This window comes from Chionomys nivalis, chromosome 11 (assembly GCF_950005125.1).
Source record: "Chionomys nivalis chromosome 11, mChiNiv1.1, whole genome shotgun sequence".
Taxonomy (NCBI): domain Eukaryota; kingdom Metazoa; phylum Chordata; class Mammalia; order Rodentia; family Cricetidae; genus Chionomys; species Chionomys nivalis.
This window is the reverse complement of record NC_080096.1, coordinates 37,674,625-37,693,568: the sequence shown is the minus strand read 5'-3', so window position 1 is coordinate 37,693,568 and position 18,944 is coordinate 37,674,625.

Below are 18,944 nucleotides of genomic sequence, written 5' to 3'. Positions count from 1 at the left end.
CCTAGTTACTTCATTTTTATTGTATGTATTCATTGCACATGGTTCTATGTTACATAAGGACATTTTCATACATGCATATATGTTTAGTGTATTCCCCACCACACCCCTCCTCTTAGCCTGTTTCCCTAGGCATTTTTACTACTTTCATCTCTCTCTCTCTCTCTCTCTCTCTCTCTCTCTCTCTCTCTCTCTCTCTCTCTTTTCATTTCTCTCTCACACACACAGACACACACTCACCCACACACTATACTTGATTTTATGCATCTATATAAAATCTCGGCACCACAAATGAGAGAAAACAGGATATTTGTTTTTTCTAAGACTGGCTAATTTCACTTAATATCATGTATAGCTACATCCATTTTCCTGCAAAAGAATGTCTTCATTCTTCTTTATGGATGAAGAGTCTCATTGTATACATACACTCCATTTTAAATGCATTTCTCTGTTGTTGGACATCTGGATTGGTTCCATAACTTAGCTATTGTTAATACAGCTTCAGTAAACACTACTGTGAAAGTTGCTCTACAGAGGCTCAGAGGTTTTGGAATAAACCCAGGCTGGTGCAGCTGGGTCATATGGTGGCTCTATTTTTGGTGTTTTGAGTAACTGATTTCCATAGCAGCTAGACTTCCCAGCGTGTGTGAGGGTCCCTTTTGTCCACATCCTCACCACCGTTTATTGTCTTCCTAATGACTGTTATTCTGACTAGGGTGAGATGGAATCTCAATGCAGTCACTTTACTTCTGAACTCTAGGACCATGATATAGCGCACAGCACATGGTGTCTCCTGTGTCCCGATTAGCTTTTACTCGGGGTTTGTTTCTAAGATTTATTAGCTTTTCCAGCTGTCATTAGCTTTTTTTTTCACTGCTCTGTAATATTACCACGTGGGATTATATCATCATTTATTATCTTCTACATTCTTCTGCTTATGGACATTTGAGGTGTCTCCAGTTTTTGGGGTTATCTCGCTAAGATAGCTCTTATAGGCCTTCTGTTCATTCCCAGTGCACATATACAGGGGTTTGTATGAATCTGTGGTTATCAAACATTTCAGTATTAGGATCCCAAAGAGCTAGTTCTGCTATTAGTAATTGAAGCTGAGGAAAATATAAACGTCTTTACATAATTTATTAAATTACCCAACATTTAACTTGCTACAAGTTAACAGAAACTACATATTTTGAAAGAAAAACTCTGTGTGTTTGTCTGACTTAATAAAAGAAAGATGAATCCCACTTCCATGTTCAGTCTGTCGCAAAATCATATGTCATGTCTGAGACACAGCGCTGCACACATGTGGGACGAGAGTGCAGAAACAAAATGCTAAGGCCTTCAAATACTTCGTGACATGGTCTTGACCTTAGGTTCCTGGACCACAGCTTGAGAATTGTTGTACTGGAGAACGCTGGTCTAGGTGTGAGGCTGTACCGTGTTTCCCAAAGTGATGGAGAGAATTGCCACTACCAGAGTTCGAGAATTCCCATTGGTCTGTATCCACCCAACACTTGCTATCACTGTTTTCCTGTGTGATGCATGTGGAATGGGTTCCTCCAAGGCTTATTTGGGCTTCAGTCCCTTCTCACACTCCAGGTTAGTCGGTCTATGAGTTGGCTATAGTTCCCTCTATGTCCTGATTCATGCTGTGCATTCCAGGCAAACGGAGATGCTTGATGTTCCCAAAGAGACCCTGAAATGTCCCTCTCCTAGGTTTGGCATATGATATCCTTCCACTTTGGTGCCTTTCTATGTCATGTCTATCAGTTAGAAACCAATCGCCTCCACTAACTTTACTCAAACATTTACTTTTCCAAGAAGTCTGCCCATTCTTGGCTCCACCAAGCCCCCACTCCCAACTACGTAAGGTTTGTCCCTTTGTGTCTTTTCCTCTGATGGCCTTGGGATCCAGTGATGTGCGAATATATTTGCTTTTCTCACTGTCTGGAAGCTCCTGGGAGCAGGGCTTCCATTTTCACATTCCCTAAATCCATCACCGGGCCCTGGCACAGACTAGATGCTAAACAGCTGATGGTTGTCAGTGTCTCTGATAATTTATATATGAAGCTCAACCACATTCAGATCAAAGGGATTTCTACAGGATTTCCTTGAGATTCAGGACTTTATATGGAGAGAGAGCAATACAAGGTGTTCTTTGATAGGCCCAGTCACATGAGGGGCCAAGCTGTGAGAGCCTAGATGATGGAAGAGGTAACTTGGGCAGGCAGGCATGTGGGTAGGGTTTTCTGGAGGCAGTGGGACTTAGCAGTGAACTTGGGGCTCTGGGTGAATTCAGGAGAGGTGCAGTTGAGCCTGGTTCATGGAGATGAGGGGTCTACCTCCGAACTCCGTCCTGGGAACCCGAGCTGGACCTCCAGGCTCAGAAATGCAGTTGATCCCTGAAGCCAGTTCTCACTGCCCACCCTGACCGGCAGGCGCTGGCCTGGCTGGGAACTGTAGACGATAATACGAGAGGGTTCAGGGCTGGAGAAACTGCTGTTTCCATGGCGGATGTGGAGGATCTCGCTCATCAGAGCCCCCAGTGACGCCTGGGGATTTCTTCTGCTGTTCTTTAAAAGAGATGTTTCAAGGCTTGGAGATTTCTTGAGATGTCAAAGATGATCCATGCCAGCCCGTGGGGTGTGAACTTGGTCCCTGGAGACCGCTTTCTTCCACAGGGGAGCTGTGCTGCTCATAGCTTGCTCTTGGCCTTCTCTAGTTACGCGCAGAGGGACTGTATTGTTAAGATTTCCAGCTTTTCTTTGGACATGGACGGGCCTAAAGGAGCCCTCTTCATGGTCTAGCTCATTTTTCATGACTGGGTTTAGAGTCACTCCTTTGCCGAAAGCCAGTGTCACTGGCTGAGGTTGTATAGCTTAGTAGATCAAGGTGGAGCGCTTGCTCCTCTCGTACAAGACCTGAGAGTCTACCCACATCACTGTAAACCCCAAACCCTCCCAAATCTTCAGAACAGAAAAAACAGAAAAGAAACCAAAACCCAGCCAGTATGGCTTTTCCCCACTCTGTCCAGGGACTGTCATCTGCTTTCTGAGCCTCAGTTTCTTCCTGTGTACATTAAAATCAGGGCCACTGTTAACTTCTTTCGCAGGGCTTCCATAAGAAGAAAGAGTCAGACGACAGCTCTCACCTGTTGGGCATGCATCTGTCAAGTGCTATGCCAGCCTTGGGATAGTATCTCACTTCATCCTTTGAGAAACTCTTTGAACTAGATTTTATTCCCATTTTACAGAAGAAGAAATCGAGGCTTAGAGATGCTGCATGACGTCCCAATACTGGTAAGTAGGGAGCAATGGAACTGGAGTTTGAACCCAGGTCTCTTTGGGCTGCTAAGGTCTGTGGTGGACACAGCAGCAGCTCGGGATGGAGGGTGGTGTGACGTCATAGGACTATCCAGGCCAGGCTGGTTCACTTGCAGGAGACAGGTCAGAGTGGTCAGACCACTCTGATGGTGAGGGGGACATTTGCCAAGAGATGGAGCAGAGAAGAGAAATACAGGGTAGATTTGAGGAGGGATGGTATGTGGTACATCGAGGCACCAGCTAGTTGACAACCAACGGAAGCTTGCTCTGTGCCAGGCTTCCCACTGATCTCAGGTCCCAGCAACAAATCAGATCTGGAGCTCAACTGGGGGAAACATCCTGGAAGACCCGGCAAGTGTTCTATTAGGATCTTGAGGCTGAACTCCTATGATATTTCATCTTGTAAACAGTGTCGTTGTAGAGACGGTGGCGTCGATGGGAGAAGAGGTTAGAGGCTAGAGAAGTTCAGACTCACCATTACAGAGTGATCACAGTTATCTTTCCTTTAGGAATACTGTTATAAAGGGTCCTTTACAGCTGTGAATACGTGGCTGTAAAACCTAAACATCCCAGAGTGAATCTAACTTTCCACATCCCCACGAGTTTACTCGAGAGGAACAGCCTTGCCTTGTCTATCCTGCACTATCATGGACTTGCCCTTCCGTCACCTTTGAATCACCTTGATTATACACTGGGAGAATAAGAAAGCACCGGTCCTTCCAAGAAGCATCCTGCAGATATCAGGACATCCGCCCCAGGCTCATTTCCTCTGTCCTGCTGTAACTGCTGTGCTCTGCTTGGCATAACTTGTGCTCTTTAATTAAAGACTCACATTATATTTAATCTGCACTTTAAAATCCCACTGCAGGAGAATGTCTTGCAGGGTGTGAGAATGATAACGGGGGGGGGGGGGGTATGTGGAGGGAGCATGTTGCAGAGAAGCGTGGGACCCCTGGGCCCAGTCCCCCTGAGTTGGAACACCAGCTTTGCCACTTGCTAGCTTCACGGCTTCGGGTAAATCGCTTAATGCTTGTGCTCCATCTCTAGAATGGGAAGAATAGAAATGCCCACTTTAGTTGCCAGGTCAGAAGAGAGAATGGTTATTAAATCCTAGGATAGAGTTTGGTACCTCATCAGTACTCACTAAATGTCAGTTATCATGGAACAGAGAGGGGGGAGCCACTTCATGGGGACTGTGGGGAGCACCATGCTTTCCGTGAGGAGGGAGACTGGATCCAGAACTGTAGGATGAGTGGGGCTGGACTGGAGGATGCAACAGAAGGAACAGTGTAACACCCGATTCTGTGTTACACCCTCGGTACAGTTCGCGCGCCACTGTACCTTTTGCGAGTCGGGCAAGGGCCTGGAGATTGAACACACAAAGAGACCAGGGTCATTTGAAAGGAGATCAGCCGAAGGCCATTTATTCAGACTTGGGGAAGTCCTTATCTACCTAACTGCTGTACAAGGACCTCTGCCCAGGCAGGTGGAAAATTACCATACCAACAAAGGAGTCAATGCCTAATTGACTAATCACCAGGTGGGGCAGAGAGAGCACGGGAACAAACAGGGCACTTAGTTAGCTGACCAGAAACTGTCCTCGCAGATGCACCCAGGAACAAGGGCAGACCCAGGCCCTACAGAACAGAGACACAACAAAGCTCCTTCGGGTTCTCTGGAGGAGTGTGGTTAACCAAGGTCTCGAATTCTTCCTACCCCTAGCTGCTGTAACAGTTAAAAAACTCTGAGAGGTCAAGGTCTTAACATAATGAACGTTAGTTTCCTGTTCACGTAAAGTTCAACAAATGGCAACCGGAAGGAAGGGTGCCCTGCACCTCACTGTTAGTAACCTGGGGTAGCAGAAACTCTACAAGCATCCGTGTGGTTCCCAAGGTCGTCTGAGCAGTGACATTGAGCTGGCAGAGGAGTAATGAGAACCTGCAGACACTTATGAAGCTTTTATGGGCTGGGTAGAAATGACACACACGGGCACCTGCAAGGGCATCCGGGGAAGAGTCTAGATGCACTCTCAGAAGGGAAATCCAAGGGGGACTTGGTGACTGATAGCCATCTACGCCCAAGTTCCGAATCTAAGAGGTGTCCCCACGCAGAGTGGCAAGTTCTGAGCCAATAAGCTTGACCTTGACTCTGAGGATAGTGAGAGCCACTGCACAGCGTCCGTTAGAGAAATGATAAAGCCAGGAAGTTCCTGACCTTAATTGATTTGTGTCATAGTTAGCTTCAGCTGTCAACTTGCAAAAAAACAAAACAAACAAACAAACTAACTACAGCCACCCGGGAGAGGTCAAATCAGCTGAAGAACTGCCTCGGTCAGATCGCTCCATGGCCAAGTCTATGGCGTGTTTTCTTAGTTGATATTTTATGTAGGAGGCCAAGCCTCCATGGGCAGGTCAGTTCCTGAGGACGTGGTCCTGGATTCTGAATGGAAGCAAGCGCAGCAAACGAGAGGAAGGAAGACAGTAAGTGGAGGTCCTTTCTGCTTCAAGCTCCTGCTTGGCTTCCCCTGCCTGTAACCTGAAGGATGGGACAAACCCTTCCCTCCCCAAGCTGGTTTTCACCATAGTGTTCCTCACAGCAACAGAAAAAGCAAACTGGGACATCTTGCCTTAGCGTCAAGGTAAAGGGGACGCTGGATGACCAGTCTGGTCTCAGAATTAGTAAGCTGGGTGCATCTTAATTTTATTGATTTACTGCTTTAAGATTATCTTACAGAGTAATGGTTTCTCTGCAGCATTTTCATGCGAACTTTGTTTTGGTTTTTCCTCTCCCTTCTCTCCCTGCTGCACCCATTCACCCCCCCCTCCCCCGCCCAGTACCGATCCTTCCGCTGTCGTAATCTGTAGTAGTTCGTGACCTTAACTACTTGACTACTTGTCCATGATAAAATATCTTCTCCCTTCTTGTCTAACATCTCCTGTGCTCTCTATAACTTTCTACACAGTCTTGAGCTTTCAAGCCTCCCCCCCTCTTCTCCCCGACTCCATTCTAGGGCCCTTATTCCCACTTACTCCCACCTAGATGACATATTTAACAATTAGAAGCAAGGATCCACATATGAGAGAGAATCCATGGCATTTGTCTTTATGAGTCTGCGTTACTTTGATGAATATATTGTTTTTCAGTTCCTTCCATTTCCTTGAAAAAACTCATAATTCAATTTTTCCTTATGGCTGAATAAATAAATTGTAACTCTGTTAGGAATCAGAAGAAGCCCTTATCTGGGAAGGTAGAATGTTACAATCAACTTATACCACAGGATGACTTCCAGATAATGCTCTCTGGGCCTCAGGGTCAAGAATTAAGTCATAGGATCCTCTTGATTTTACTCAGCAAAACAAACTGGGATCAGTCTTAGTATTTATTTAAAAGTACAGGTTATGGGGTTCTGTCTACTCCATTAGAACCTAGGGTCAGAAGCTGGGAGTGAACACTTTAAAAAGCTTCAGGAGTTTCTCAAAAAATATTTAGTTTTTAAATTGTGTGTGTGTGTGTGTGTGTGTGTGTGTGTACCCTTGGAGGACAGAGTGGTTGGACACCCCTGGAGATGAAATAACAGGCGATTGTGAGCTCCTGACATGGTGCTGGGAACTGAGCGTGTGCCCTCTGCACGAACAGCTTGTGCTCTTAACCATGGAGCCATCTCTCCAGGGAGTTCGGGAGTTTGTCTGCTGTTGCCAGTCCGGGAGACAGCCGATGAGAGACTCACTGCTTCCTTCTTTCCTTCTCTAAAAGGGAGAGAAACTGGACAAGTGACCCAAGTGACATCACTTGGAGGAGCTGGAGCTGGGGAGGCTCAGCTACAAATCCCATGTGACTTGGAGCAAACTACTTCTCCCTGCTGAGCCGTTGCCTCATTTGAAAATCAGGATTGATGCAACTCCTGCCCCTTGGGTCTAGAACCTTCTTCTATGGAAGAGAATGGGGACTCCAGAAGGGTGGAGCTTCAGAGTTTTCCCTAAATCTCTCAAAGGGTTGAGGTATGGATTGTTCCTGTGGATACTTGTAGACAGGCGCCCCCTCCTTGATATCTTCATGACCACCAGGAGAACCTAATTCTCTGTCTCCTGGGTTACAGCCCCAGCGTCTTTCTGGGACTTGCCTAGAGATTCTTCCAGAAGGAGACCTGGTCCTTCCCATTGCCTTCTGAAGGCCCGTGTGGCTGTCCGGTGCTCTGACATGGCTATCTGCTTGTACCTGGAGATTCTGCTGTGGGCTAGTGGGACTGTCCTCTGGGCTTGCTTTCTCCCAGTGCCTACTTTCAGACTCCCGGACAGGTCTGGATGTCCACGCTAGAGCTTCATGACGTGTGTGCAGAGTGAGTAGAGAGGAGGCGCTCGGAGTCCTTGCTGGTGGCCTGAAGCAACTGTTCTTCCCTTCGAGGGGTTTGCATTTACTTGTCAAGCAGGAACACTAAGACCTGTGGGACTATGGGTGCTGAGAACAACACTGATTTACATACTGGAGAAGAGGAGTTTAGTGAATGGTCGCCTATGCCATTGTTTGAGGACATGCCTCCCTTGGAAACCGAATGCTCTTTGAGGCCAAGGACTGTGCCTTTTCTGTTATGTAATAATAGTCCCAGCTTCCTGAGTACTCCTAGGGTGGAACTTCCATGGGGTTAACAAAGACCCTTACCTCAGGGTTGTGGGTGCATTAGCTGAGGACAGTTATCTCCTTTTACAACGCAGGGAATGTAGACTCAGCTAGGTTCACGCTCTGTCTGAATCTGTGTTCCTGTCTCTGCATAGGCCTTCACGGGGAGCAGACACTTGCCTACTTTGGATTGCAGTGGCCAGCACGCTGGCATCTTGACCCCGCTTGCAGGCTTATGGGAGGGACCAGGCACCCTTACCCAATCTCTTCTCTTTTCTTGGAGGAAAAGGAAGATGTCAGCCTACTGTGGGGTAGCATCAAGACCTTCAAAGCTCTGGGAGCCAAGTGAATGGTGGAAGGAGAATCTGTCAGAGGCCCTGCCTTTGGTGGAGGGCTTTCCTAGAAGCCTAGGAAGAATCTAGGAAAGCAGTTGTCAAAAGTGGTATGGATGTCTGAGGAGAGGGCTTGGAAATGGTCATTGTGTGTGGAAATCCTCCCCTGCTGCTCTGGTCAGTCTGGTCACTCTTCCGTGGGGGCTCAGTTGGCCTAGGGCCTCGCTGTTCCCTTAGCAGCTTCTGGTTACATCTCTTGTTTCACTTTCCCCATGGGGTTGTGGAGGACCACAGGGCTGGAGCTGCCTAAGGCAGGTAACCTGTGAGCTAGAGAGAGCCAGTGTAGCAGAGTCCCGGATGTGGGCTGGATAAACTGTAACACTTCGCTCACTAGTAACTTCGCTCACTAGTAACTTACTTCCGGCAAATCAGTTTAACCTCCTGGAGCCTCGATTTGTTAGCCTTTAAAAATGAATATTTGAGAATTCCTACCTCACAGTGTTGACAAGATGATCAAATGAGGAAAAGAATGTATCTTGTCTAGCATGACAAGAGCGATGTTCAAACTCTGTCCTTTGATCCATTTTCTTTGTCCTTTTCTGGCTGTCACCCTTTCTTCCTTCACTGACTCTTCAAAAATTTTAAGTATTTATACACATAAATGTATATGTGCCTGTTTGTCAGTGTGTGCACCATGCGCTTGCTGGGTCCCGAGAGACCAGAAGAGGGCATCAGATCCCCAGGAACTAGAGTTACAGGCATCTTGTGCTGCCTGATGTGGGGGCTGGGAATCAAGCCTGGGTTCTCTGCAAGAGCAGAAGATGCTCCTAACTGCTAAGCCATCTCTCTGGTCTTTCGCTCATGAGCTAGCCGGGGTTCGTTCTCGTTCAGTAACAGGTGATTGAAGGGAGGTGATTGGAGGGAGGGTCTGGGGGCAGTTAGAACCTAGAAACTCACACCAAAAGAATTCTTTTCTAAAGGTAACAGGGAACTGATGTAGAGTTGTGACCCGTGGTGCTTTCTGGTTTCATCTAGAAGAACTTTGGGAAGAGAACAGATGGCAGCGTTGGGAGACAGATTCAAGTCCCAATTCCGTCACCCTGTGACTGCACGACTCTGGACTGACCCCTTCTGCTATCGAGGCTCAGTTTCCCTATCTGACAGTGAGGGCCCAGGCCTGGGGAAATTCTGACATGGTGAATCTCTAATTTTATTCTTTATTATCTGTTTCAGGGAATAGTAGCTAGGCCCTGGACGCGACGTGATGAATGAATACTCTCAACAAGAAGTGGGAATAATTCATGGCTGGGAGCTATGCCTCAGATCAGAATGATGAGCTACACAGCCAGGATACATTTTCTAGCAGATTAAGTCAAAAGCTGTGGCCCAAGGCATTGAAACAGGAAGAGAAGATGACAAGATGTCTTTTTATGGAAACCTTTCCCAGCCAAATAACAGGAGAGAACTTCCAGGAATTTCTCCTCGCCCTCTGCTGAAGGTGGAGAGTTCACTGTTCAAGGAGACAAAGTCAGGGGAGAGAAGTCTAGACTCAGCTGCTCCACTTCTCCGAGTCCATGTCTCTGTCCCCAGTGAGGCAGATCCTCCTTATCCAGATGGTCACTGCAGTGATTAGGAGGGCATCACTCCCACAGTACCCGATCCCCAAACAGGAGGATCTGCATTCTGGGCCTGGGCCTGTGGGGGTACAGGTGGTTGGGAGGTCAAAGAGGTCATCCAGGGATTGCCAGCTTCACAATGCAATTTCCCCATTTTAGGCCAGAGGTGTAGGAAAGATGATGACCTGACCGTTTTATTGGGTCACCATTACTGAGCAGCTGTTACATCTCTAGCATTTCACTGGTGCTAACTGGAGAGCAGTGCCCTTCCTGCACGTGTGTCTACATAGTCTGCTCTGCTCTGCCCCAGGCTAGCCCCACACAGCAGCTGTCCCTGCTGAGAATGGGGGCGTCATCCCTTACGCTCCCTAAACTCATCCAAGCAAGCACACTGTGCTCCTTCTTCCTCCTGGTATTCATTGTGCTGCCTCTTCTCCTGTACTTGTCCAAGCTGAAGGTCCTTCTCACCTGTCTCCTTGCCTTTCCAGTCTAGATCCCATGCAGAACACAACACTTGTTACTTCTCTCAATGGCTGCCCCGGCCCTACTTAGAAAGGACACAACCTCTTTGTGTGATTCAGAGAGGCTCCTAGCCTATGTCTTGACTCCAGCCTTTGGACTCAACTTACGTCACTTTTCCAGAGCAACCCTAGCAGAACAGGTCTGGCTGTTTCCAGCCCCTGGGCTTTGCTGGATGCCCTGCTCTGCCGGAATCTACCCCTTGCCAGCACCTACTCAACACAGACATCATCTCTGTGAACTCCATCCAGGGCCCCTCTCAGCAAGGAGGATTCCTCTTCTCAGCGTGAAAAATAGTCTTAAAGAAAGGCAGTGCCCACCAAAATTATCAGAGGCAGTAGGTGTCACACAGCTCTCTGTTTTAATAGATTTGCACCACTGTAACAGAACACCAACTTAGCTTCAACTATAGAAATTGACTTTCTCACAGTTCTGGAAGTTTCTACTTAAGATTAAGGTGCTGTCAGGATTGCTGCTGAGGTTCTGGTGAGGCCACCCTTCATGGCTGCTAGACAGTTACCTTACTATTTCGAAACAATTTTGAAATAAACAATTCTTTGAGAATTTCATACAATGTTTTTCTGATCATATTCACCTTTCTCCCAATTCCTCCCAGATCCAGCTCCCTTACCACCCAGATTTGTCTTTATTTTAAAACCCATCATGTCTAATTATATGTTTTTGGTGACTAGAACCATCCTGGGTCCATCTACCAGGGTCATACCCTTAGGGAAAGCTGACACTTGCTCTCCTGGAAGTTACCAATTGCCAATAGATTTTCTGCTAGGGGAGGGACATGGTGAGATTTTGTCCTGAGTGTATGTAGGTCTTGTGTATGCTGTCACAACCAACGTGAGTTCATGTGTGCCACTGTCCTGCTGTGTCTGGAGAACCCTGCCTCTGGCAGGCACCATCTGGCTCTTACAATCCTCCCACACCTCCCCTGAGCCTTGAGGGGAGACGTGGGACATAGAGGTCCCATTTAGGGCTGAGTTCTCCAAAATCTTTTGTTCTCTGCACATTGATGAGTTGTGAGTCTCAGTGTTAAATGGTTATCTATTGCAAGAAGAAGTTTCTCTGATGAGAGGTGCACTGATCTCTGGGCATACAACAAGCAATTAATAATGACTTTAACACTGCATCCATTTAGCAGAACAATAACAGTCTCCTCCTCTAGAGCGACCGATGGCTGTCTAGTCACAGATCGTGGTGCAATGTATGGGTTTCATTTGTGTATAATGGACCTTAAATTCCATCAGAAGGTAGTTGGTTACTTCCATGACATCAGTGTTACTATTATATACCAGTAGGCATGCATTGCTGCGCTGGTCATTATTGCAGCTTGTAGGGTTTACAGATGGTGAGGACTGATGGTTCCTTGTTTTCCAGTTAGTGTGCACAACACCTTATATCACAGTGAAAGCTAGACAGTAGGGATGCCAGCATTTCCAGGTGACTATCAGCTTGGTTTCTCCATGATCAAGCATGTGGCATCTTCAGCAATAGGGTTTTACCCTCCAGCTCTGGAGCGTAACCAAGAACAAGAGCAGTCGCCTGTGACATCTGAGGTCTATGGTATGTCATCGGAGATGGGTACCCTCTTGCTGTGTCTTCACAAGGCCTTTCTCCACGGGTTCACACTCCCAGTGTCTCTTCCATTTCTTAAAAGGACAATGATTCTATTAGAGGTTAAATTACATCATAGAATTTTAGTAGCATATCCATAAAGTGCCCTTCCCCAATACAGTCCCATTGGCTTTGATGTATGAACCTTGGTGGACATTACTAAGCCCATAACAAGCTTCTTGCTGGGACCAATATACAGAACATGTCAGGGACAAGAGACTTTGCGTCCTGCAGAACTAGAGAGGGTGCAGGGAGGAGAGTGACGAGGAGAACAGAAGCAGAAGACTAGGGCAGTCAGTGCTGAGGTGTAGAGGACTTCAGTGTCCCAGGCAGGGAGTAAGGAGGGTGGAGCATCCAGGACGTACGGGGAGGGAACGAAGTGTGAATGTTCTGGGTGGGTCAGTTAAGGGTGGTGAGAGAGTGGAGCGGTGAATTCAGACTCTCTCGGTGGTGGGAAGGACAGAGTCCACGTCTACACATTTACAAGTAAGACCGGAAATCTTTACTGTGAGCTCAGCCCCTCTCCTTTAGCCTTCGCACCTTCAATGTGAGGTGCCCGAGCCAGAGATTTCACTCAGAAGCCACCAGTCCCTACGCCAGGGCCTTTTCTCTCTCCTCAGGGTCAGGACTAGGGAAAGGCAAGCGAAGAGCCTGGTGTGTGTGGGCGCCTCCTTCCACTCTGAGCTCTTGGCGCCTTTCTTGTTTCATCCTAATCCAGACCCAGCCTGGCCTCGTCTGCGCCGCCCTCTTCTCTCTAAGTCTGTTCTGTGCGGCAGAGGCAGCAAGCCAGCAAGAAGCGGCGGTCAGGCTTGCCTTGCCTCCTAACCAAGTGGGAGGCATCAAGTTAATGGCCCTACAGGTGAAATCAATCCTGTAAAAGTTATTGCCCCGTCCTTCCCGTGCCCATTCCGGGAGCCCACATTCAGAGCCCGTCATGCAGCGCGATCTGTTCTTACGCATCTCTTTGGCTTGTGTGCCTCCTGGGTCCACTTTCAGCCACTAGGGTGCCTGGCGTAGGTCCAAGATGGGACAGGGCTAGGAAGGTGCAGGCCTGTAGCTCCTCACTCTGCTGCGGCTTTGGGAAGCTGTTGCTAGAAGCCAGGCAGGTATCACCCAGGACATGGAGCTGGAATCCTGAGTCTTAGCTCTGCCACTTCTCACTTCGTGCCTCTCTGCGTCTCCCCACCTCTTCTGTGAAAGGGCTGAGATGTTTAGGAACCGCCCAACTTCCAGGCCACAATGGGAGGTTGTTGCGGAAGCTGATCAGGAGTGAGGCAAAATAGCAAATTATAATGGCTGGCATTTTATAGTATTTGCTTTGTGCCACCATTGGCATATTAAGACATCTGTATTTATTACTACCACCACCTCCACCATCACCACCTGCACCACTGCTACCGCCACCACTGCCGCCACCACCACCATTGCCACCACCACCACCACCACTGCCACCATTGCCACCATCACCACCACCATGATCATTGCCTAGAAGGGGAAGAAGACAAAGCTCCAGGAGATTAAATAGTCCAAGGCCATGTATGCCTATCGAAGTGTAGCATGCAAGCAAACCCCGACAGCCAGCTCCAGAGCTCTGCTTAGAACTCTCAGTTATTCCTTCCTGTGGGTCATTTTCTGTTTATGTATTTATTATGCATTATGGATTATGCACTTATTTGGCTGATTAGTCATTTGTTTAGAGACAGGTTCTTGCTCTGCAGCCCAGGTTTGTCTCAACTCTGAGATACTCTTGCCTTTACCTCCCAAGTCTCGGGATTGCAGGTGTGTCCTTTCATACCTCTTGTTCTGTGGTGCTGAGAGGAGAGTCTAAGACATCACATCTGATAGCTGAGGCCACCATTGAGGTGCTATCCTCCCAGTCCTTTAAGAACTTAGTTAGTGTGTGTGTGTGTGTGTGCACGCGCGCACATGCCATACATGGAGGTTAGAGGACAATTTGTGGGAATCAGTCTCTCACTAAGCCGTCTCATGCCCATCCCCTAAACTTACCTTAAAATGTTAGTTAAGAACAATCAATTGCTAGCTCTACTAAGAACATTTTAGTACTTTTTCCATTTGGTCATTCTGAGATGGCTCAAATTATTTATCCACTTTGTGGCTGAAAAAAAAAAAAGAACCTTAAAAGAAGAGCCCAGAGCCGGGCGGTGGTGGCGCATGCCTTTAATCCCAGCACTCGGGAGGCAGAGGCAGGCGGATCTCTGTGAGTTCGAGGACAGCCTGGTCTACAAGAGCTAGTTCCAGGACAGGAACCAAAAAGCTACGGAGAAACCCTGTCTCAAAAATAAATAAAAATAAATAAATAAAAAAGAAGGGCCCAGAAGTTTGGATTGGTGGTGTCCAGTCTTAGCAATGAGAAGGCTGAGGCCAGAGGACTGTGAGAATTTGACATTAACTTGGGCTGCATAGCAAAAGCCTATCAAAAACAAACAAACAAACAAAAAACAAGAAAAGAAAAGAAAAAAGAACACATGGAGGGGAGACAGAACTAGTAAATAGTCATGATTCAAGCCTGACCATGTCTGGTTCTAAAATAATAACCGTAGTGTTAATAGTGACATGATTCGTATGACAGTTCCGAGCCTGATGTGCTCAGACTGAGGTGGCCTGCACCCTCGCCTGGCTGTGCACCCTTGCCTGGCTGTGCACCCTCGCCTGGCTGTGCACCCTCGCCTGGCTGTGCACCCTCTCCTGGCTGTGCACCCTCGCCTGACTGTGCACCCTCTCCTGGCTGTGCACCCTCGGCCGGACTGTGCACCCTCGGCCGGACTGTGCACCCTCACCTGGCTGTGCACCCTCGCCTGACTGTGCACCCTTGTCTGGCCTGGCTGTACACCCTCGCCTGGCTGTGCACCCTCAGCCGAACTGTGCACCCTTGCCTGGCTGTGCACCCTCACCTGACTGTGCACCCTTGCCTGGCTGTGCAACCTTGTCTGGCCTGGCTGTGCACCCTCGCCGGACTGTGCACCCTTGCCTGCCGGTGCACCCTCGCCGGACTGTGCAACCCTTGCAATCCTCTGATTTGTGCGTCCTGATGAAAACCCCCACATTTTCATCCCTGGTTCTCAGGTCCCCGCATTCCTGGCAGCGGTGATTCACTGGGTTGGCAATTGGAGGGCAGCTGATTACCTCAGATGGAGGCATTTGTTATCTGTACATTGAAAATATTTATGTGTCTCAACCTAATTAGTGGAAAAGCATAATGGGGAAAAAGCCATCCAGGAAAGGGAATTGCTATTGGAAACAATTGTTTAAACAAAACACCATTTGTTCCCGGCTCCTGCTCCCTGCTGGAATGGCAGGCCACTTGTTTTGGTGACAGATGCCTTTTGACTGGGGTTTGGAGCATGAGGAGCTGTGTGGGTTTCAGTGGGATGTTGCTGGCCTACTTTTCAGCTGCCTGCTTGTTGGGGAGAATCCTGAAGTGCCCTAAAGAAGGGTGCTCTCCATGTACCCTGTAGTTGTGAGAGTTCTGGGCCTCTGGGGAAAGGCTAACCCGTGACCCTGATGTTGCTCTGTGGGTTTTTACTCATAACTAAGGTCCAGAGAGGCATAGTGACTTTCCCAACATCACACAGCAAGATGGCGAGAGAGAATTAATCTATATTTACCCATTCCTTTCATGGTGGTCCATGGGCTTCTAAACAGCAATGATGACACCTCATTGGGTCTACTTGACCATTTATAAGCCTTGTCGGGAATGAGTATCTCCTTAAGATCTTTCCAATGACCTTAGCAAATCCCATTGGCCATCGATTTTGTGCCTTATCAGGACAAGAGTTTGGATTCTGGCAGGAGGAATGGACTCAAGTCAGGTAGAATGCTTTCGGTCTTGGTTTGGGTGAATTCCTTTTAGTGTTAAGTCGGTAGTTAGCTCCATTCACTAGCCTACTTTAATCTCAGGTACTTCATTCACAGAATGAAGTAGTAATCTCTGCTCCCCACACTTCATTCATAAGACACTGTGAGGATCAATGATAAGAAAGAATAAAAAGTCCACGTGAGCTACTGTGTGATATAAGATATGGCTAGTAACATGGCCCACACTCACCAAGCACGTTCTGTCTGTCCAGAAGCTGAGGTATCAAGGCTGGCTACCAGAGCACGTGGCCTCCAGCCCAGTGACTGGCCGCTCCTCACCCTTCTGGCCAGGTGGCTCTTGAGAACAGCCCTTTTCTTTACTTTGCTCAAGCCTTTCATTTTCAGCCTCACTGGCTGGGGTGTGTGAAGGTTGGACAGCTGCAGGAGTGATCTGGGGGCCAAGTGTGGGCATGGCATGCTTTGTTTCTGTCTGTTCTCCGTTGGCAAGAACTCAGGGTCATAGTGCCTGGTGGCAGCTGGGAAATGGAGTCCAGCAGTGTGTCCAGCAGAGAAATAGCCCTCTTTGATAGATTCTTGATGTTTTATCAGCTTTGATGGGCCACTATTGAGCCTCTCTGGCAATCCTCTGAATTGTTTTATTATCTCATTGTTTTTTCAGGTGAGGAAATAAAGCCTAAAAGATGTCATGCAGAAGTAACAGGAGGGAGGTGATTTGATTTCAGAATGTCTGGTCACACACAACACACAAACACAACACACACACAACACGCACACAGTATTCACACAACACCTATAACACACACACACACAAAGAGAACTTGCAGCTGCAGGCAGATCATCTTGTTTACTGAGTGGTTACTATGTGCTGAGCGCTGTGATATCTGTTTCCTAACGTCACAGCATTCCTTTCTTCTTCCTTGTGCCAAGACTACTCTTTAAAATCTTCATAAATTCGAATTATTTCTAGTCTCCTGTGTGCCTCTTCAGATTGTTTCTTGAAAAAAGGCTTCCACGAATGGCCCTTTTCTGAGCTATGCTAATACTGGCCCCGATTTTTTTTCCTTTTTGGTTTTTCAAGACAGGGTTTCTATGTAGCTTTGGAAACCTGCCCTGGAACTTGTAGACCAGGCTGGCCTTAAACTCACAGAGATCTGCCCGCCTCTGCCTCCCAAGTGCTGGGATTAAAGGAGTGTGCCACCACCACCCAGCAATGAACCCCAATTCTAAGACCCAGTAGGAAGAAGAGTATAAGTGTGAGAAAATCCTTTCTTCTTAATAAAAATTTGCATTTGTTTATTTGTTCTCCTCCCTCTGCATGTGTGCATAGGCAGTCAAGTGTGCTGTAGTGCACACGTGGAGGTCAGAGGACAGCTTACTAGAGCTGTGCCTCTCTTTCCACCATGCGGGTCCGGGGGATTGAACTCGGGTCCCTGGACTTGGCTATAAGCCCTTTTCTTGCTGAGCCATCTCTGATGCCCTTTTCCTTTCTTTTAACTTTCTAGGGTTACATCTTAGGAAAAGGACATACAGTCTTTACATTTTAAATAAGATGACCAGGCCTCAGGGTGGCCACCTTCCTAAGGAGAGACTGAGGGACTCCTGGTTTTAAAAACCAGTTCCACTCTGACCTCTTCTTCCTAGAACAGGAGGATAGATGGGGAAAATCTGTTTCCTTCAATCTACTCTCTTGGGGAAGATAAGACGAGGATATACAAGGTCAGGAAGACAGGTAAGGTTTTCTTCATCTGCTGCTTGGCCTGGTTTTGGTGTACCAGGGGCTGAGCATGAGGGAGAGATGGGGTGGGGCAGTCCTCTAAACCCTAGTCAGGTTGGATGTGCTGTGATGGGCACTGGGGGATTAGGTTTGTGAGACTGTGCCAGGCATGCCATCCAGGAGTGAAGTTTGGGACACAGGCTGCAGATAGGGAGAGTTCTCATTGGCAGAACTTATTGGCAAAGGGGGGGGGGTGTCTCCCTGCAGTTGTAAGAAGAGCATAGGCATCAAACCAGAGCATCAGCTCCGGCACAGTTAGGAGGGGATAATCTGGCCACAGAGGCTGTCACTTTAGGGATCTTCCACCTCTTGCTGTATCTCACCATGCCAATTCCAGAGCAGCAAAGAAGGAGAAAGAGGAGAGGAGAGGAGGGAAAGGGAAGGAAGAGGAAGGGATGAGAGAGGAAGAGAGGAGGGAGGAGGGGAGGAGGGGAAAAAGAGGAGGAGGGGAAAGGAGAGGAGAGGGGAGGAATGAGGATACTTTGCTTACTTTGAACTAGATTGGGAGTGGTGGGGAACAGGGATCAGGGAATAACAGGTGCCATAGAAAGAGCTTTGAATAAGAATAAAAATTGCAAGTAAATCTCCCTGAGTCCCCAAGAACCCAGATGAGAATGCTCTAATAACCAACAGTGACTGGGAAGTTACGGCCTCAGACTGGGTTTGCTTAGGCAGCCTGCTACCCAGCAGGAAAAGGCGGGTTCAACGGAGCACAGTTGGTAGCAGTTATTGGAAAAATAAAACTATTCCAGGTTTATAACCCAGTGAGCCGGAGCTCCATATTAAATCAGCTTTACACTCATCCATTTAGCTCACTATTTGCCAAGCCTCTCGTCTTTGCTAGACAATGCTCTTGGCACAGGCAATTCCAAGGAGCTTACCCCGGTGGGAGACAGACCAGTTAAAAAAGGTAACTGTTGAGTGTGCCGACTGCTATGAGATAAGATGCCCATGGGGGCATGGAGGCGAGAGGGACCCAGTCATGTTGTGCCTGCCAGGGGAGAGCTTCTAAAGACTCTGGGTCTTGAAGGAGAAGGGGGTTGCTAGGCAGCTGCATTGGGGGGGGGGGGCGTCAGCGTCTAAAGGCCCAGATGCATGAATGAGAGCACTAGAGAGACGAGCAGTTTCTGTGGTGAAGACGGAGTTCCTCTTTTCATTTGGCCACCTCTACCCAGCTGGACTGTAAATTCCTCCAAGGGAAGGCAACGTGAAGTTCAGCACCTCAGTTTGGTGAGCATTTGGTGTGTAAACATGCTTTTCACAGAAGCTTATCTGACTGAAGTAGCATGACTCTCGGGGCTTGGAG